The 21,895-nt window shown below is 42.5% G+C and overlaps 1 pseudogene; it reads left to right on the top strand.

The window, feature by feature from the left end:
- The first annotated feature begins 2,332 nt into the window (after positions 1–2,332).
- Positions 2,333–3,421, top strand: LOC117077776 (annotated as a pseudogene).
- The last annotated feature ends 18,474 nt before the right edge of the window (positions 3,422–21,895 follow it).

Genomic DNA, 21,895 nt, shown 5'->3' with positions numbered 1-21,895 from the left:
CACTTCTGCGCGCCTGGGGCAAGAGTGAATGGGTTGATCAAATGGTGGATGCATGGGCGGATGGATTGAGGGACGACCAAACGGTGGATGGATGGGCGGACGGGTTGAGGGATGCTCAGACTCACCTCACCCTTCGCGCCCTGTGGACCTCACACATGGCGTCCGGTCATACCCAGCCCCGCCCCTTGCCACGCTCCGCCCCCTGCCCAGACTCTCGCAGCACCACAAGCCCCTTCGCATTCCCGGACAGAGAGGACGCGGCTTCACCTCACAGCCCGCTGAAACATGTTAAGACGCCAAGCCCTGCTCCTCCTCCCCACTTGCACAGGCCACATCGGGCCTATGGGCCCTGACCCACCCACCTAGCGAAAATTTCACAATCTTTATTCTGAAAAGTACTCCTACCTGTGCCCAATATCGCCACATAAAATGCACAAATACACAAATATACGTTTGCGACCCAGGAGATCGAGACCAGCCTGAGGCAACATCGCGAGACTTCATCTCTAGAAAAAAAAATTTTTTTAATATTAGCCGGGTGTGACGGCGTGCGCCTGGGGTCCTAGCTACTCAGGAAGCCAAGGCAGGAGAATCGCTTGAGCCCGGAAGGTAGAGGCTGCAGTGAGCCAACATCGTGCCACTGCACTCCAGGTGAGATCCCACCACCGCACTCCAGCCTGGGCGACAGAGCGAGATTCCATCTCAAAAAATATATATACATATGTACACATTTCTGTGTGCATCATATATATGCACACATGCAAACAAGTCACTACTCTCGGCAATTAAGGGAGCAAGAACACACACAGGACCAATACACATCTTGAACAAAACAGTATCAGTTGGAGAACTCATACTATCTTCAAGCTAGAGATACAATATTAATAAAAATGGGCCTTGGACTTAGTCTTAAAGGGACTCTAAACACATTCCAATTAATAAGCACCACACAGCACACAGATAAGGTGCATCAGAAATCAATAAAAGGCTTAGCTTTTGTTAATTGGAAACACACATCTAAATAACTCTTGGTAAAAAGAAATTAGAAAACACTTAACTATTATGAAAACAATAATTCTCAACTTGTTCTCTTAGATGGAACTTTAAGCCATCCTAAAGTTCTTTTCTCATCTTAATATGAGAAAAGAAGAAAAATGGAAATAAATTACCCATCGGAGGATCTGACTGGGAGCATTCAACTCAACTTACAGCAAGTCCCTATTGTGACTCCAAAACCTCCATTATCAACTCCCAAATTCCCTTCGATGACCCTACATCCACCCTCCAATCACAAAATTCACAGTCTCTCGTCAAAGCTCTTGCAAAATACCTCAGCATCTAGTAGATGCTGAACCACGGAGCCTCGTGTGAGGTGCAACCAAAAAGCTGCGAAAGAGAAGCTTCGGGAAGCACCCTTGTCCCGCCCCTTTCTAAATGTGTCCAGTTCAGGCTTGCTCAACACCTGGACGGAGGTGCTGTACCACCCAAGTTCAAGAGCATAGTTACAGAGAAACAATACAGCCGTGTGTGCACAGTTCCCACATTTTGTTTTGGCTTATTTTTTTTTTCTTCCAACCTTTGTTTTAGGTTCAGGGGTCCATGTGCAGGTTTGTTATATGGGTAAATGGGGAGTTGCTGGGGTTTGGAGTACAAAAGATTTCATCACCCAGGTAGTGAATATAGTACCCTACAGGGAGTTTTTCAATCCCCTCCCTCCTCCCACCCTCCACAGCCAAGTAGACCCCAATGTCTATTGTTCCCCTCTTTGTGTCCTGGTAGACTCGTGCATTACATTTTGTAGGTGATTGATCATTGCAATATCATATATAACAAGAAAATTGCTCCTCTTATCATTTTCAATTATTTTGAATAATTTCATATTATTACTATTTTACTATCTATTATTATTACTATTTTTAGAGACGGAATCTCACTCTGTCATCCAGGCTGGAGTGCAGTGGTGTGATCATAGCTCACTGCAGCCTTGAACTCCTGGGCTCAAGCGATTCTTTCACCGCAACCTCCCAAGTAGCTGGGATTACAGACTATCTGCTATTATTTTATTATAAGGTAGGCAATGAGAAAAGCAAACAAAAATCACATCATTTTTTAAAGTCAGGAAACTAGGAAAAGATTTATAAAAAAGTGCAGGAAAATAGAAAGCGAAATGTAAGAAGTTAGAAATAAATTCATATTTGAAGTTCATCCTTTATTACATGATCAGTAACTTTTTTTAAAAAGTTGTTAAAAGGGTAGAAGCCTGACACACCACGCGGCCCCCCAGTCTCCCGCGGCCGCCTCCCCCAGGCATGGCTCAGGGTCTCACCTCACTATGGGAGCGGCATGGCACAGCACACTCGACCTCATGCTCAACACCAAAGCTGATGGCGAGACCATTCTAAAAGGGCTCCAGTCCATTTTCCAGGAGCAGGGGATGGCAGAGCCGGTGGACACCTAGCAAGACCACACCACTATTTAGCAACCTATACAAACAAAACCGGCAGCCTTACCAATGTGAGCATTTATTCACATGGATTGGAGTTACTGGACCTTCAGAGTTATGATGGTGATGCACAAGGCAAAGAAGAGATCAACAGTCTTTTGAACAAAGGAGAAGAAAGAATGAAAGAATTGAGTCAAGACAGTACTTGGTGATGAGGCGATTACCACCTATAGTTCCAGGAGGAACCATCGACAGATATTGGCCCACAGCAGATGGACTCCTGGTTGAATACCACGTAGATGAAGTGGTATGTGGTGAAGATTCACCTTATCAGAACATTAAAATTCTACACTTGAAGCAATTTGGAAATATTCCCATCCTTAGTGGGAATGTCAATTTGGCAGAGAGTGATTTGACATATACCTGGGCCGTCGTGGGCAGTGGCAAAGATACACTGGCAAAGATGTACTCATTCTGGGAGGCTGAGCTGGGGGCATATTGTGTGAAATAGTCGAGCTAAAACTAAAGATGGTCACTATGATAGAGATTGATGAAGTGGGATTGCTGGATGTAAGAAATATATGCGGACTTGTGGTGATGTCTTAGATAATCTTAAAGGAGACTGCTATACGAGGTGCAGTACTGCATTCCAGTACTGAAAAGGTATGCCAAAGAAGGGAGATAATTTGATTATGTGATTAATGATGTGATAGCTGTTCCAATCTCCATGTCTCCAGAAGATTCCCCATGGGAGTTTCTCAGACTGATTCCTGACCTCTCATGAAAGCATTGAAACAGGTTGAAATATTTTACACAAGGGAACTCTGTCAATCTGACGGAAGCCCTGTCTCTCTATGAAGACAGCTGGAGTGCCTGTATTGTCCTTTGGAATTCTCAAAGGAAATCGTCTGTGCCTCTTCATACTTGGAATTGTGGGTATTTTACACCATTTGGAAGAAACCTAAACCTCAAAGATGAATATCCTCTAACCATGTATGCTGCAAATAACCTTCCTGACCTCCATATGCTGTACATGACGTCAAAATGAGTCACGCAATTGATTGTGACTTCCTTAAAGTTTTCTTTTTTAAATTATTATTTTTAATTTTAAAACAGTAAACGGAAAATGTATATTTTGATGAGTTTAGGGTGTTGTTTTTTTGAAAGTCAGTTGAGGGATGGTTAGACAGCACAGCTAAGACTGCTAAATGCGCTAACCCCCTGGAATGTGATTCGTGTTCCTTTTTATTTCTCTGTGGACTTTTTTTGTTTTCATTTTGGCACACCTTCAATTTGGATGTTTGAAGGAATGAACATCATTGTTTTGTTTCAGAAGTAAGTTCTTGATGATGTTTCCTTCCCCCAAAATTGACTTAGATATTACAATTTGGTGCTTATCGTCACGATAAATAGTTAATGCTCATGAGGCTTAATACCTAGGTGATGGGTTGATAGGTGCAGCAAACCACCATGGCACACGTTTACCTATGTAACAAACCTGCACATACTTCATGTGTATCCTGGAACTTAAAATAAGATAAAATTAAAAAATGTAAAAACTTTTTTTAAACAAATAATAAGAGCCCCAGCTCACCCCTGGGTGGTGAGCTCACCACCTGTAATCCCAGCACTTTGGGAGGCCAAGGTGGGTGGATCACCTGAGGTCAGGAGTTTGAGAGCAGCCTGGCCAACATGGTGAAACCCCATCTCTGCTAAAAATACAAAAAAAAAAACTTACCCAGGCATGATGGTGGGCGCCTGTAATCCCAGCTACTGGGGGTGGGAAGCTGAGGCAGGAGAATCACTTGAACCCGGAAGGCAGAGGTTGCAGTGAAGTCGAGATCACACCATTGCACTCCAGCCTGGGTGGCAGAGGGAGACTTCATCTCAAAAAAATAAAAATAAAAATAAATAAATAAATAAAATTTGGTGCTTATAAGAGAGTTTAAAAAATGAATAGCAATTGCTTCAATTCAAATTACAAAAGAGACCCCAAAAAAGTTGTTAATGGAGTAAGTGCTCCAGTTAATGGTTGTCATTTTGTATAAAAATGGACAAATCCAGTCATACACTGTTTATGCCAAACCTAGCAAATCATAAAAATATAGAAAGTTGAAATAAAGGGATGGAAGAAAATTTGCCAGGCCCATGCTAATCAAAATAAAGCAAGGTCAGTGATATTACTAGCAAACTGAAAAGACTAAGACAAAAAAGTATTCATTGGAATTGAGAGGGCCCTTCCATAATGATTCAATTCACAATGAATATAAACATTCTAACCTTATATACGCTTAAGAAAATGGTGTAAAATAAACACAAAGAAAATATATTAGAACAAACAGTAAAATAACAAAAAAAAAATTATCATTGTGGAAGATTATAACCATACTGCTCCACTAATTCCCACTGACCCTTCAAGCCTCTGCCTTGGCATCTCTGCCTGGGAAGCTCTCTTTGCTTCTTTTCCATCTGAGTGGCAGGCCTCTCTTCTGAATAAACTTATGGACATAATTATAATATAGTGAGGGATCTTCATTTTATTTTAATCGTTAAATTAAGAAGAAAAGATGGGTGTTGTCTGAACCTCTCACAACTGTTTTGTGTCTGTTTTCCCCATTAGAAATGAGAGCAGGGACAATGTCGGTCTTCATCACTGTTAGACGCCTAGTGCCCAGTTTACTGCCATGGGAGGTGTCCAGTAGCAATTGGTGATTAAAGAAATATATCAGGGACTCTGACCCTCTGGTGTTTTTGCAAAATGGCAAATTACTGTAATCTATGTGGCTCCATATTATTTCTTAGAGATAAAAGCAAGTAAATGCTATAATTTACACTAAAGTTACATTTAACTAACCATGGACAAAGTCAACATTCAAAAAATGTTAAGATCTTTGTTAAGAAGCTATTTTCCCTCATTCAAGCCTAGTGTCTAATGACAGTGTCCCCAGCTAAATCTAAATCTTCACAGCTTGTATCAAATTCAGTTTAGGGACTGGAACATGAAGTGAGAAATCCAAGCTGAACTCAGAAGTATACTGTGAGCTCTATGTAAGAATTAAAGAAAGAGGAAAGAAACATGAAAATTGGCTCAGCAGTTAAAGACAGGTTTACTTTGGAAAATAAACCTGAGAGGGGCTTCTGGCCTAGTTAGGACAGAGGCACTCTCTCTTACAGACTAAGAGGTTTTTTATTTTTATTTTTTCATTTTGCTTTATTTTTGTTCAGGAACTAAGACTACAAGGCCATACATAGGACAATTTTCTTTCAATGCTTTTGATAAAAGTCTACATGCTTACAAAGAAAGGTCATCATGGCCTTTACAAAAAACAAACAGAAAAGAATTGCTTTTTTAAAATTTTACTTTAAGTTCTGGGGTACATGTGCAGAATGTACAGGTTTGTTACATAGGTATACTTGTGCCATGGTGGTTTACTGCACCTATCAACCCGTCATCTAGGTTTTAAGCCCCACATGCATTAGGTATTTGTCCTAATGCTCTCCCTCCCCTTACCTCCCACCCCCCAATAGGCCCCAGTGTGTGATGTTCCCCTCCCTGTGTCCATGTGTTCTCGTTGTTCTACTCCCACTTATGAGTGAGAACATGCAGTGTTTGGTTTTCTGTTCTTGTGTTAGTTTGCTGAGAATGATGGTTCCAGCTTCATCCATGTCCCTGCAAAGGACATGAACTCATTCTCTTTTATGGCTGCACAGTATGGTGTATATGTGTCACATTTTCTTTATCTAGTCTATCACTGATGGGCATTTGGGTTGGTTCCAAGTCTTTGCTGTTGTAAATAGTGCTGCAATAAACATAGGTGTGCATGTGTCTTTATAGTAGAATGATTTATAATCCTTTGGGTATATACCCAGTAATGGGATTGCTGGGTCAAGTGGTATTTCTGGTTCTAGATCCTTGAGGAATCACTAAACTGTCTTCCACAATGGTTGAACTAATTTACACTCCCACCAACATGTAAAAGCATTCCTATTTCTCCACATCCTCGCCAGCATCTGTTGTTTCCTGACTTTTTAATGATCGCCATTCTAACTGGCGTGAGATGGTATCTCACTGTGGTTTTGATTTGCGTTTCTCTAATGACCAGTGGTGATGAGCTTTTTTTCATGTTTGTTGGTCATATAAATGTATTCTTTTGAGAAGTGTCTGTTCATATCCTTCACCCACTTTTTGATGGGGTTTTTCTTTCTTGTAAATTTGTTTAAGTTCCTTGTAGATTCTGGATATTAGACCTTTGTCAGATGGATAGATTGCAAAATTTTCCCCATTCTGTAGGTTGCCTGTTCACTCTGATGATAGCTTCTTTTGCTGTGCAGAAGCTCTTTAGTTTAATTAGATCCCATTTGTCAATTTTAGCATTTTTTGCATTTGCTTTTGGTGTTTCGGTCATGAAGTCTTTGCTCTTGCCTATGTCCTGAATGGACATTGCCTAGGTTTTCTTCTAGGGTTTTTATGGTTTTAGGTCTTAATTTAAGTCTTTAATCCTCCTTGAGTTAATTTTTGTATAACGTGTAAGGAAGGAGTCCAGTTTCTGTTTTCTGCATATGGCTAGCCAGTTTTTCCAGTGGCATTTATTAAATGGGGAATCCTTTCCCCATTGCTTGTGTTTGTCAGGTTTGTCAAAGATCAGATGGTTGTAGATGTGTGGTGTTATTTCTGAGGCCTCTGTTTTGTTCCATTTGTGTATATATCTGTTTCGATGCCAGTACCATGCTGTTTTGGTTACTGTAACCTTGTAGTATAGTTTGAAGTCAGTGAGCATGATGCCTCCAGCTTTGCTCTTTTTGCTTAGGATTGTCTTGGCTATACGGGCTCTTTTTTGGTTCCATATGAAAGTTAAACTAGTTTTTTCTAGTTCTGTGAAGAAAGTCAATGGTAGCTTGATGGGAATAGCATTGGATCTATAAATTACTTTGGGCAGTATGGCCATTTCCATGATATTGATTCTTCCTATCTATGAGCATGGAATTTTTTTCCATTTGTTTGTGTCCTCTCTTATTTCCTTGAGCAGTGGCTTGTAGTTCTCCTTGAAGAGGTCCTTCGTGTCCCTTGTTAGCTGTATTCCTAGGTATTTTATTCTCTTTGTGGCAATTGTGAATGGGGCTCACTCATGGTTTGGCTCTCTGCTTGTCTATTGTTGGTGTATAGGAACGCTTGTGATTTTTGCACATTGATTTTGTATCCTGAGACTTTGCTGAAGTTGCTTATCAGCTTAAGGAGTTTTTAAGCTGAGATGATGGGGTTTTCTAAATATACAATCATGTCATCTGCAAACAGAGACAATTTGACTTTCTTTCATCCTATTTGAATACGTTTTATTTCTTTCTCTTGCCTGATTGCCCTGGCCAGAATGTCCAATACTATGTCGAATAGGAGCAGAGAGAGAGGGCATTCTTGTCTTGTGCCGGTTTTCAAAGGGAATGCTTCCAGCTTTTGCCCATTCAGTATGATATTGGCTATGGGTTTGTCATAAATAGCTCTTATTATTTTGAGATATATTCCATCAATACCTAGTTTATTGAGAGTTTTTGGCATGAAGAGGTGTTGAATTCTATCATTAAAGGCCTTTTCTGCATCATGAGATAATCATGTGGTTCTTGTCATTGGTTCAGTTTATGTGATGGATTATGTTTATTGATTTGCGTATGTTGAACCAGATTTGTATCCCAGGGATGAAGCTGACTTGATCGTGGTGGATAAGCATTTTGATGTGCCGCTGGATTTGGTTTGCCAGTATTTTATTGAGGATTTTCGCATTGACGTTCATCAGGGATACTGGCCTGAAATTTTCTCTTTTTGTTGTTGTCAGACAAAGTGTTTTTAAGGATTCAGGGTGGGAGAGTTTAACAGAGGCTTGGATTGTCTGTGTCTCTTTTTTGTGCTTATCTGGGAGGGAGAGTTTTGTGTCTGTTCCCGTACATCTTCCTGCAGCCACAGGCATAAACCACCCACCCACCCCCGACCCCCCCCCCCCTGCCCCCGCTATGCTTTTAGCTTCCTTATCTTAGTGCACCTGAAGGGAAAGGAATGTGCTTATTAAGGCCCACTGTTTTACTGGGGCCCATTGTATAAGGGTGAAGTTTGGCAGTTACTCAAGAGACTTCCCCCGCTCCTCCCTCTGTGCCCAAGCTGTCTTATCTGTGTTTTACTGTCTGCTCTTTCTGGCTGTTTGTTGTTAGAAGAGAAATTATTTCCTTGAAATGCATGAAGCTGGAAAGGCAGCTGGAACTTAAAATGGTAGTGTTTGTCCAAGATGACGGTGCTCCTACTGTGTCACTCTAAAGAAAGTGTTACCACTCTGTGGCTGTGAAAGTTGATAAATAGTACTTGCAGTATCCCAGCTAAGGTGTATTTTAACTTTCCTTTGAATTATTTTCCTTTGAATTGTTCCTGTATCAGGGATCTGTGCTATTATCACTGATCACTGCTTCTGATCACGAAGTTGCAGAAAATGAAGCAGCAGCCATTGTTGTGGCCCTCTCAGATGCATCATCAATAGCTTTTTGATCCTCTTCACTTCTGACTTCAAACCTACTTCTCTAATGTCTCCTGTCTCTTTACTGCTGTTTTTCTTTTTTTTTTTTTTTTTTTTTTTTGAGGCGGAGTGTCGCTCTGTCGCCCGGACTGGAGTGCAGTGGCCAGATCTCAGCTCACTGCAAGCTCCGCCTCCGGGTTTACGCCATTCTCCTGCCTCAGCCTCCCGAGTAGCTGGGACTACAGGCGCCCGCCACCTCGCCCGGCTCGTTTTTGTATTTTTAGTAGAGACGGGGTTTCACCGTGTTAGCCAGGATGGTCTCGATCTCCTGACCTCGTGATCCGCCCGTCTCGGCCTCCCAAAGTGCTGGGATTACAGTACTGCTGTTTTTCTTTCACTCCCAATCCATAGCCCTAGTTCAGATTTCTCATATTTTACATCATGATGAACTCCTGTCTCTGAGATGTAGATGGCTAATCCAGTTGCCTCCAAGGTCGTCTTCCCAAAGGGCCATGGATTGATAAATATCACCATCAGCCAGGTGCAGTGGCTCACACCTTTAATCCCAGCACTGTGGGAGGCTGAGATGGGTGGATTGCTTGAGCCCAGGAGTTCAAGATCAGCCTGAGCAACATAGTGAGTTCCCGTCTCTACAAAAAATACAAAAAATTAGTGGGCATGGTGGTGTACACCTGTGGTCCCAGCTACTCGGGAGTCTGAGGCAGGAGAATGGCTTGAGCCTGAGAGACTAAGGCAGCAGTGAGCCATGATCATGCTACTGCACTCCAGCCCAGGCAACAGAGAAAGACCCTGTTGAAGAAAGAAAGAAAAAAATGTCACCATCCTCCTTAGGATCTTTCCTGGATCTCCAAGATGTTCAAGATCAGGGCTCCACTCTACAGCGTATCTTTCCAAGTTCTCTATGATAGGGCCTTACTTGCCTGTACCAAACAAGTCCTGTTCCCAGGCTCTCTAAACGTCAAACAATCAGGGAGTATTCGCTATCTTGTTGATCCAGCATGGGCTTCCAAGTTCAGGGTCTTTACTGAGGCTTGCCTTTCCTTTTCTTTTGCTAATTCATGCTCACCCTGCAAGACTAAGCTTTGGCATCACCATCTGGAAAACTGTCTATTTCCTTTCCAACTGGGTGGACTGCCCCTCTTCTGAATGCACTTGTGAGCATAATTGTAACAGTGATGGGTATTCCTTTTATTTTCTTGGATTATAATGGGTGGGGCAGTGTTGCCTGAACCTCTCGCATCTGTTTGTGTTTGTCTATTTTTGCCTATCAACATTCAGCTTATCTTTCAAGAATCACCTCAGATGCCTGCCTCACTGGGAAGCCTTTTTCAGACCCTTTGCTCCTCCTTCCTCACAGCATTTCTGCCATTCTGCTCAGTGTTGTTGTGTATTTTACAGGTTTCTCTCCTCCTAGCACAGTGCTCCTACAACAGTTGCTGGTGATTACTGACTTACAGCTTTGGTCTCTTCTGACTTCCCAGATACACTAGATGTTAAGTGCTTTGTTGGCATACTGGCACGTCCTTAGAGGCAAACACTAGATTGGCCATCCAGATTGGATGGAACAAGAACATGAACCATTCCAGGAGCAGATACTCTGAATTTAACCTTTTCTGCAGACTGTGTTTGTAATTGATTTTTGTAATGTCCAATGTATCAGTATTTTCTGTTATGGATCATGCTTTGGGTATCATGTCTAAAACTCTTTGCCTAACCTAGGGTCACAAAGATTTCCTCCTATGTTTTCTTCTAGAAGTTTTATAATTTTATATTTTACCAATAGGTCTATGATCTGTTTGAATTGATTTTCATGTAAAGTGTTAGGTTAAGTTGAAGTTTGCCTTGTTTTTGTGTTTTGTTTTTGTATATGGATAGTCCATTGTTCAAGCATCATTTATTTTTATTTTATTTTATTTTAAGTTCTGGGATACACGTGCAGGCTGTGCAGGTTTATTACATAGGTAACGTGTGCCATGGTAGTTTGCTGCACCTATCAACCCATCACCTAGGTATTTTTTTTTTTTTTTTTTTGAGACGGAGTCTCGCTCTGTCGCCCAGGCTGGAGTACAGTGGCCGGATCTCAGCTCACTGCAAGCTCCGCCTCCCGGGTTCACGCCATTCTCCTGCCTCAGCCTCCCAAGTAGCTGGACTACAGGTGCCCGCCACCTCACCCGGCTAGTTTTTTGTATTTTTTAGTAGAGACGGGGTTTCACCGTGTTAGCCAGGATGGTCTCGATCTCCTGACCTCGTGATCCGCCCGTCTCGGCCTCCCAAAGTGCTGGGATTACAGGCTTGAGCCACCGCGCCCGGCCACCTAGGTATTAAGCCCAGCATGCATTAGCTATTTTTCCTGATGCTCTCCCTCTCCCCGCACCCCCCACCACAGGCTCCAGTGTATGTTGTTTCCCTCCCCATGTCCATGTGTCCTCATTGTTCAGCTCCTGCTTACAAGTGAGAACATCCAGCATCCTTTATTAAAAAGACAATACTTTCTCCATTGAAATGGCTTTGTACTTCATAAAAAATTAGTTGACTAAGGCCAGGCATGGTGACTCCCACTTGTAATCTCAGTGCTTTTCAAGGCCAAGGCAGGAGGATCACTTGACACCAACCTGGGCAACATAGTGAGACCCTGTCTCTACAAAAAAATAAAAAATTTGCCAGGTGTGGTGGTATTTGCCTGTAGTCCTAGCTACTTAGGAAGCTGAGGTGAGAGGATCACTTGAGCCCAGGAGTTGCAGGCTGCAATGAGCTATAATTGAACCACTGCACTCCGTCTTGGGCAACAGAGTGAAACTCTGTGAAAAACAAAAATGTCGACTAGAGGAGGATTCTGGGAAGGTGGTGGAGTAGGAAGCACCAGGAATCCACCTCCCCACAGAATAACAGTTACACTGACATAATCTGTCTGACATAACTATTTTGGAACTCTGGAGTCTGTCGACGGCTTGCAATTTCCAGGGGAAGCCTAAATGGTGAGTTGCAGTTAATTTCAGTCAATTTAAGCTCTTAGCACAGTAGCAGCTCCCCACCCCTGACTTTTCAGCTCTATGGCAAACAGCTGTGCACATGTTCCTGGAGCAGCTTGCACACAACTTGCAGGAGCAGAGTAGGCAAAAAGAACTCTATCTTCCAATATTGGGGATCTGTGCTTGGATCGCTAATCACTGCTTCTGATCACAGAATTGCAGAAAATGAATTAGCAGCCATTATTGTTACATCTCCCACTACTGTTGAAAACCTCACCTTCTGGAGGTTGCAGTGAGCCAAGATCATGCCACTGCACTCCAGCCTGGGTGATAGAGCAAGACTCTGTCTCAAAAAAAAAAAAAAAAAAACTCACCTCCATCCACCCACCCCCACTGATGTGATTTCCAGGAGATTAAAGGGTCAGTGCCTTTCTCACTCATTTTTCTCTTTTTCCCCCTTTTGGGAGCCAGCCATAGTACACTCAAAAGCAACATACATATGGGAGAAATTAGAAAGTCACCACGCATGCCCAGGGGAAGGGACTCAGGCTTAGTAAAGACCTGAGAAGACTGAGTTTACACCTTGGGCTGATCCTCAGCACAGAGACAGCCTACAACAATTAAATAAACAAGTAAATAAATAACAGAAAGCCTTGGGGAAAGGGGAGTATCTGATATACAGAGTTATCACATTATTACATTTGAATGTCCAGTTTTCAACAAGAAATCAGAAGGCATACAAAGAAACAGGAAAGTATGGCCCATTCAAGGGAAAAAATAAACTAACAGAAACCATCCCTGAAAAAGACCTGTCAGCCATGTTCTGGGAGCAGTCATGCCCATACAGGAACCCAGCAGGAGGCACACCTATGCATATTTCCAGAGGCAGAACTGCAGATGTCAGTCCCAGCTGTGGACCCTGAAGCAGCCCTGTGACTTGGTTCTAGCCTCTCTCAGCCACATTTCAGAGCCAATACTGCCTGTCTAGTGACCTGCCAGTAACCCAGCAGGAGACAGCCCAGGGAACTGGTGGGAGTCACGTGCATCCACACACCTGGTAACAGGGCTGCTGTCTGTGTACCCAGCTGCAGACCTTGAAGTGGATCCTTGTCCCAACACCAGTCCCACTGACCAAGGTCCTGGAAGCAATCCTGTTGGCCCAGACACCATGCAGGATCCACACCTGCCTAGGACTCTGGTACTAGACCCACGAACTGCAGGACCCACTGCATACTCAGCTAGCAGCCACTTGGCCCAGCTAAATCCCTACTTGACTGCGATCCCAGGAGCAATCCCATCAGCCCAGAGACCCTTAACCCCCTGTAGCCACAAAATTCTTTGTTTTCTTTTTATTTTTTAAAAACTTATTAAAAGTTTATTTATTTTGTAGTCATTTTCCTCCTTTGAGACAAGGTCTCACTCTGTAGTCCAGGCTGGAGAGTGGAGGCACGATCACAGCTTACTGCAGCCTCAACTTCCCAGGCTCAAGTGATCCTCCTCCACCTCAGCCTCTCAAGTACCTGAGACTACAAGCGTACCACCACATCTGGCTAATTTTTAAAAATTTTATAGAGATGGGGATCTCACTATGTTGCCCAGGCTGTCCTCAAACTCCTAGGCTCAAACAATCCTCTGGCCTTGGCCTCCCAAAATGCTGGGATTATAGGCATGAGCCACCACACCAGCCAAGGTCTTTGCTTTCTTAATCTATCTCTGAGAATGAATTTTTGAATCATGGGGGCTGCATCTTCTGCACCCACTCCAGGAACACTCCTTGCATCCCTGGTAAAGATTTCTCCTAAGCCTGGAAAGTTACCTCGTGGTCTCTCCATAAAAGGCTTATTGAATTAAGTCACAATTGGAATCTATACACCAATGAAAATCCTAATTGTCAATGACCAGAAGATGGATCCTTTGAATTAGAAATAAAAATTTTATTCGAAATGTATTTGAAAACAATTTTAGAGAACTCTTATTCTAAACTATTTGCTTATTGTATTTATGGGAAGATCAGACAGAACAAAGAACTCAGAAAAGTATTATGACTAGCCCAAAAAATTTCCTTAACAAAATGAAGAACAAAAGCAGACCTAGAATAAAAGTTGAAATCTGCTCCCACTATAAATCCCCCTTCTCCACTCACACCCTACTTAATCCCCAACTCCATGTCGCTGACCCACCAGAGTATCTAATCACTCTCTGGGCCCCTGATTTGAAGCCCCCCTCCTCAGCCTCTCCCTCCTCCTCTATCTCCTCAACAAATTCCCTCCGTTCCTCCAAACCCCAGAAAAACTCCTTAGACATCCAGCTGCTTTCTTTTATCTCTCTTTCCCTGGATGATTTACGAAAACCCTCCTGATCTTAAAAGCCCTAATCAGGCCTGGTCTTAAAACCTGAAGCTTAGAGGTCATTTATGTAAGAACTGACTGCCATGAAATAAATCTGGCACAGGCTCCAAGGACACTCAACAAGGCTTGTTTTTCTGTGCCTTGAAACCTCTCCTATTTCCCAGGGCTTTGTAATCAGACTCCATCAGCTCCAGACCTCTCTATGTAATGCCCTCTGTAAATGTCTCCTGGACTCCCTTCTCAAAGAATTCATGTCTCCTGGACAGCAACAGATATTTTAAATTATAAAGCTATTTTGCCCCCACTTTCAGAAGGACCTACCAAGTTCAGAAAATAGTTGGAGAGATCAGTGGCCATCTGTAACCCTACACATAGAGACCTTGACTGGCTGCTAAGGGGTGTATTCCCTCTCATGATCATACTGCAGTTATTAGACAGGCCAGACGGCCTCCCGGGGAAGACTCCCTCCACAGAGGGAACAGATGGCTGAAGCCCTTCCTGGCCCTCCTGCAAATGAGGAGATCACCCAGCTAGTCGCTGATATTCAGGGCCTGACAGGGACAATATCAGAGGCTCTCCTCCCAAGGTAAATTTGCCTAATGTTGAATTATGTATTCAGAACGAGGGAGAGCACCCCAAGGCATTTGTCAAGAGACATATACAAGGTTTTCAAAGGCATATGGCATTAGATCCTGAAGCTCCAGAGTATAGAAATATTCCAGTTTCTGCTCTAGTCGGAAATCTTCTTGATATAAAAAAGCAAATCCAAAATAGTATAGTGGTTGGGCTGGTCAGTCTGTAAGCATTACAATAGAAGCAGGCACTCAATTATTTGAAAATAACTTGCAAGAAAATAAAGGGTAAAAAGAACTAAAATCAAGTCATCTTGAAGCTTGAATTGTTACAGAAACAAAGGCATGCCTCTAAGAATGACTCAAAGTTCTTTCATATCTTTGGTCAGCCACAAGGTTTTTCTAGTTTGCCTTCTGAAATTTGCAGATATTGCAAAGAGCAGAGGCATTGGAAAAATCGCTGTCCTGTACCAAAAGAAAAAAAAGCAAGAAAGAAACTCTCCTTAGAATCCAACACCTTTAGAAGGTTCATTATTCCCCTCCTTGGGACAATACCACATTGATTGATGAGGTCAGCTCATCAATCAGCTGATCCTCGGTTGCACCTCAAAGCCCACCATTGAACTTAAAGTAGAGGATTAAGAACTGGATTTAATCGACACTGATAGGACTTCCTCTACTATTCACTCAGAAGAATTATCTCTACTTGTTACCTCTGCCTCTATTCAAGCTATTGGAATCTCTGGGCAACCTATTTCATCACCCATATCTCAGCACACCCCAACGTCCTTTGCCTCTCAACACCTGCCATGCCTTTCTAGTTTCTGACTCCTCACTTAGCAAACCTTTTAGGTAGTGATTTATTATGTAGGTTAATGCTGCCATACAATGTGATAAGGAAGGCGTCTTTATGTCTCTGCCTTCAGACCAAACTTCAAACTTTCTATTAACCTTAGTATTAAAGTTAATATGCTCTCTCATGGAAACCCCTCTTGATTTAAATTTCTCTAAAGAGGATGCAATCTTAAAAGATGTCCCAGCTTGTCTCTGGGCTTAATGTGCAAATGAGATTGGACTACTACTGAGTACAGAACCAGTACACATTGCATGAAAAAGGAACAAACATTTCCCATCAGCAGTAGCTCAGTACCCCTTCTCACAAGATGCAGAGAGAGAAACTGAACCTATCATAGACTCCCTTTTGCAGCAAGGTGTACTTATTTTCACCACTTCACCCTGTAACACCCCGATCTTACCAGTAAAGAAAGAAGGAAAATTTGCTTCCGATGGAAATAAAATCTATTTGTACAAGATTTGCAAGTTGTACAAGATTTGTAATTCCCTGCCACCCTGTTATCCACAGCACAGCTACTATCCCTATCTCAATTCCTGGTGATGTAGTTGACCTCTGCTCAGCTTTCTTTTCCTTTCCATTGCACCCTGACTCAGTTTCTCTTTGTATTTACATTTAGAGGGAGGCAATTAACATGGACTTGCATGCTTCAGCGATATTGTGAGTCCCTCTCAAAATTCTCTCTAATCCTTAAAGCCTACTTGGATTCTGTAGCCTTCACCCAAGACTCCATTCTTGTGCAATATACTGATGACCTTGCCCTTTTGCTTTGTAACCAAACTAAATAGGATACCCTTAAAGACACTCCCTCACTCTCCTAAAGGCACTAGCTGACTGAGGCCATAAAGTCTCTAGATCTAAACTTCAGTTAGTGCAAACAACTGTTACTTACTTAGGACATGAAATAGCTCAGGGCACTCAGAAGTTCACCCCGAAATGCCTCGAGTCAGTTTTATCCATTCCTCTCCCTAAAAGGAAAAACAGCTATGTAAATTTCTAGGGGCAGCTGACTATTGACCACCATGGAGTCCTAATTTTGAGGCTATTGCCAACCCACTATATGCCCTCCTTCCAGAGGCCATTCTCTGGCCTTCACAGGCATTAACTTCTTTTGAAGCCTCAAAATTAGCATTGTCCTACCCCCCACTCTTGGCTTATGTAATTTTGATAAACCTTTTCATCTCTATTGTCATGAAAATAGTGGATTGTTGCAGGTATTCTAGGGCAACCCTTTGCCTCTCAGATACAACCTGTAGCATATTTCTCACGCCAGTGGAATACTGTGGCAGCAGGCACGCCCCCATGCCTGCATGCAGTAGCAGCAGCTGCCGCCCTAATTACTAAAGTCAGCACCCATACATTAGGCTCCCCCATCTGCCTCGATGTTTCCCATGCTGTGTCCACTGTCTTCCAAGTTCTTAAGATGCAGCACCTCTCCACACATGGACAGAGCACCTAGCAGCAAGCCCTGTGAACCAATCCCTCCATCATCTTACACCTTTGTGACACTAAATCCTGCTACACCTCGACCCCTCCCTGATGATGAAGAGCCTCATTCCATTCCACTTGATTGCCTAGCAGCTATAGAAATGGGTTCAAAGCCATGAGGGGATCGCTCAGACTCTCCTTTAGACAACCTAGTCTTGCTGCTATTTTGTAATGGCTCTTGCAAATTTAATTTCAAGGGAAACATAATAACTGGCTATGCCATAGTTTCCCCACATGAAACGCTTGACACATACTCTTTGTTGACGATAAAGTCAGCCCAGGCTGCTGAACTTATAGCTCTTATTAGAGCTTGCACATTGGCAAAAGGAAAAACTGCCACTATTTACACTGACTCCGATATGCTTTTGGAGTCTGCCATGCTGTTGGCACAATCTGGAAATCCCATGGATTCTGAACCTCTGCTGGTACTCCTATTGCTAATGGACATATAATTGCTGCCTTATCACAGACTGTTCACCTCATACTAAAATTGCTATTGTTCATTGTCCAGCCCACACTAAGGAGACTGATACTATATCTCTAGGGAATGATAGGGCAGAAAAGGCTTCTAAGTACACAGCCAAATATTGACCCCCTTTTCATTTTTCCACCCAATTTATGAATTTGCCTTTATCTCTGACTGATATTATTGATTTTCAGGTAAATGCCCCAAAATATGAAAAAGATAAATGGATACAAAAGGGTGCCAAACAATTATCAGATGGATTAGGTATATTGGGCCAAATGGACTTCCTGTGGCCCATTTTCTTTTAACCTTTTGGCTTGTACTTATGTCTTATTAGATGGGACATATGTGCACATGGGGGATAGCTGAGGAATTAAAGAATAATTGGTTTTGTCCTGGGATCTACAACATTTCTGTCCAAATTATTTCCCAATGCATTACTTGTAAATCTCACCACATTTTTGGGGGAAACCAACACCCCTCAGGCAGTTTTCCAAGGCCCACGCTTCTCCTTGCAGCACTCCAGATACATTTCATAGATTTACTTCCAGCTTTGGCTTTTCCTGCTCTTTGGCTATAGTCTGCAGGTTTCATGGATGGATTAGAGATTCTAATGGCACAACATTGGTGAAGAAATTGATAACTGAAATTATACCTCACTTTGGCATCCCTTTATGGATCGAGTCAGACAAAGAAACTCATTTTACATCAGAGATAAACCTCTTGCTTGCAAAATCTCTGGAGTACTCATTAAAATTTCATGCCCCATACCATCTCCAATCCTCAGGGCAAGTGGAACATAAAAATCTAGACATTAAATCGACTTGGGAAAAATCTGTCAAGAAACAGAAGTATTACTCCTGGCCCTTATAAAAATTCTGAATACGGCCAGGCACGGTGGCTCACACCTGTAATCCTAGCACTTTGGGAGGCCGAGGTGGGCAGATCACGAGGTCAGGAGTTCAAGATCAGCCTGGCCAAGATGGTGAAACCCCGTCTCTACTAAAAATAAAAATTAAATTAAAAAATTAGCCGGGCGTGGCAGTGGGCACCTGTAATCCCAGCTATTCGGGAGGCTGAGGCAGAGAATTGCTTAAACCTGGGAGGCGGTGGATGCAGTGAGCCGAGATCGCACCACTATACTCCAGCCTGGGCAACAGAGCGAAACACTGTCTCAAAAAAAAAAAAAAAAAAAAATTCTGGACACTCTAAATAGAAGACTTGGATTGGATTGACCCCTTTTGAAATAATGTTCAGCCACCCGTTAACTGTTGGCACCTCTAAACCTTCCATTCCTGGGTTAAATGGACACTATGTAGATTTAAGTGAACAGTTTGATACTATGTCGACTATATATAGGCACTAGCTAATCTACTTGGAGCATATCATCAACAGGTAAAAAGGGCATGGCTTCTGCCACTGACAAGCCTTGCCATGTTTTTCAACCAGGAGATCATGTGTACATCAAGGTTTTTATAAGAAAGCGCACACTGTCACCTCGCTAGGAAGCTAGGAAGGCTGACATGAAGTACTACTGGCTACCTAGACTGCCATCAAAATAAAGAAAATCCCTCTAGGTCCATACAAGTCATGCCAATCTAGTGGTTTATCTCTAATGTAAAGCTAGATCCTGATCAGCACTCCCAAGACAATTGGAAAATTACCTCTACAGGCAACCTTAAAGTAAGGATTTCCAGGGCCAGTTCCCAGGCCCCAGAAGCAGATGGTACTTCTTTGAAGTAGACAGCTTTTCCAAAGACTGTGGATCAAGAAGTTCTACTTCCACCTATTTTCTCCCCCTTTTAGGTGTCCCTGCTACTCTTCTTTAGGAAACAAACAAAAAAATTTATATCCCACAACCTCTTCTAGCATTGTTGACAAAAGCCTTTCTTCTACTGTTGACAGCCTTTTTTTTTTTTTTTTGAGATAGAGTCTGGCTCCATTGCCCAGGCTAGAGTGCAGTGGCACAATCATAGCTCACTGCAGCCTCAACCTTCCAGGTGCAAGCAATCCTCCCGCCTTAGCCTCCCAAGTAGATGGGACAACGGGTGCACACAACCACACTCAGCTAAGTGTTTTTTGCTTGTTTGTTTGTTTTTAATTTTTAGTATAATTATTATAAAAATAATAATTTTTAGTATAAATGACATCTCACTATGTTGCCCAGGCTGGTCTCAAACTCCTGAGCTCAAGTGATCCTCCCACCTCGACCTCTCGAAAGCTGGGATTACAGGCATGAACCACCACACCTGGCCTGACTATTAAAAAGCTGACTAGAGGGCCGGGCGCGGTGGCTCAAGCCTGTAATCCCAGCACTTTGGGAGGCCGAGACGGGCGGATCACAAGGTCAGGAGATCAAGACCATCCTGGCTAACACGGTGAAACCCCGTCTCTGCTAAAAAATACAAAAAACTAGCCGGGCGAGGTGGGGGGGCCTGTAGTCCCAGCTACTCGGGAGGCTGAGGCAGGAGAATGGCGTAAACCCGGAGGCGGAGTTTGTAGTGAGCTGAGATCCGGCCACTGCACTCAAGCCTGGGCCACAGAGCGAGACTCCGTCTCAAAAAAAAAAAAAAAAAAAGCTGACTGGAGACAGTCTCAATCTATCCTGTTCTCCATCTGATCCTCCACTATGGACCTTTTCTTCAAACTGTGTCTGACTCTTATTAACCCTTACTGCTTTTCCAATAGAACGAGCATAGATCTGGCACTCCTTTGTACCAGTCTTCCAATTCTGGCTACTATAATCGATCTGACTGTTAGTTATGTCAACAACTAGATTATTCAAAAGAACCTGAACTTATTTTAGTTCTTGTCAATGCAAATGTCTGGTTAATAAAGCTCAGAGAATGGATGTATGCAAAGAGAAAACAATGTCATGCTAGTTCTCCTTTGATGAGTCAACTGAAAACAGCGCGTTCCTTATAAGAACTCAAGGCCCATCCTTTGTTCTTCTTAAAGTCATTAGAAAGGAATTTCCCCAATTCAACAGCCCTTCATGCTAAAAACGCTCAATAAATTCGGTACTGATGGAACGTACCTCAAAATAATAGAGCTATTTATGACAAACCCACAGCTAATATCATACTGAATGGGCAAAAACTGGAAAAATTCCCTTTGAAAACTGGCACAAGACAGGGATGCCCTCTCTCACCACTCCTATTCAACATAGTGTTGGAAGTTCTGGCTAGGGCAATCAGGCAAGAGAAAGAAATCAAGGTATTCAGTTAGGAAAAGAAGAAGTCAAATTGTCCCTGTTTGCAGATGACATGATTGTATATTTAGAAAACCCCATTGTCTCAGCCCAAAATCTCCTTAAGCTGATAAGCAACTTCAGCAAAGTCTCAGGATACACAATAATGTGCAAAAATCACACGCATTCTTATACACCAGTAACAGACAAACAGAGAGCCAAATCAGGAATGAACTTCCATTCACAATTGCTTCAAAGAGAATAAAATACCTAGGAATCCAACTTACAAGGGATGTAAAGGACCTCTTCAAGGAGAACTACAAACCACTGCTCAGTGAAATAAAAGAGGACACAAACAAATGGAAGAACATACCATGCTCATGGATAGGAAGAATCAATATCGTGAAAATGGCCATACTGCCCAAGGTTATTTATAGATTCAATGCCATCCCCATCAAGCTACCAATGAGTTTCTTCACAGAATTGGAAAAAACTGCTTTAAAGTTCATATGGAACCAAAAAAGAGCCCGCATTGCCAAGACAATCCTAAGTCAAAAGGACAAAGCTGGAGGCGTCACGCTACCTGACTTCAAACTATACTACAAGGCTACAGTAACCAAAACAGCATGGTACTGGTACCAAAACAGAGATATAGACCAATGGAACAGAACAGAGTCCTCAGAAATAATACCACACATCTACAGCCATCTGATCTTTGACAAACCTGAGAGAAACAAGAAATGGGGAAAGGATTCCCTATTTAATAAATGGTGCTGGGAAAATTGGCTAGCCATAAGTAGAAAGCTGAAACTGGATCCTTTCCTTACTCCTTATACGAAGATTAATTCAAGATGGATTAGAGACTTAGATGTTAGACCTAATACCATAAAAACCCTAGAAGAAAACCTAGGTAATACCATTCAGGACATAGGCATGGGCAAGGACTTCATGTCTAAAACACCAAAAGCAACGGCAGCAAAAGCCAAAATTGACAAATGGGATCTAATTAAACTAAGAGCTTCTGCACAGCAAAAGAAACTACCATCAGAGTGAA

The sequence above is a fragment of the Trachypithecus francoisi genome, unplaced genomic scaffold, assembly GCF_009764315.1.
Source record: "Trachypithecus francoisi isolate TF-2019V2 unplaced genomic scaffold, Tfra_2.0 Lachesis_group6, whole genome shotgun sequence".
Taxonomy (NCBI): domain Eukaryota; kingdom Metazoa; phylum Chordata; class Mammalia; order Primates; family Cercopithecidae; genus Trachypithecus; species Trachypithecus francoisi.
Note: the sequence above shows the minus strand (reverse complement) of the source record. Positions and strands in the feature narration are given on the sequence as shown.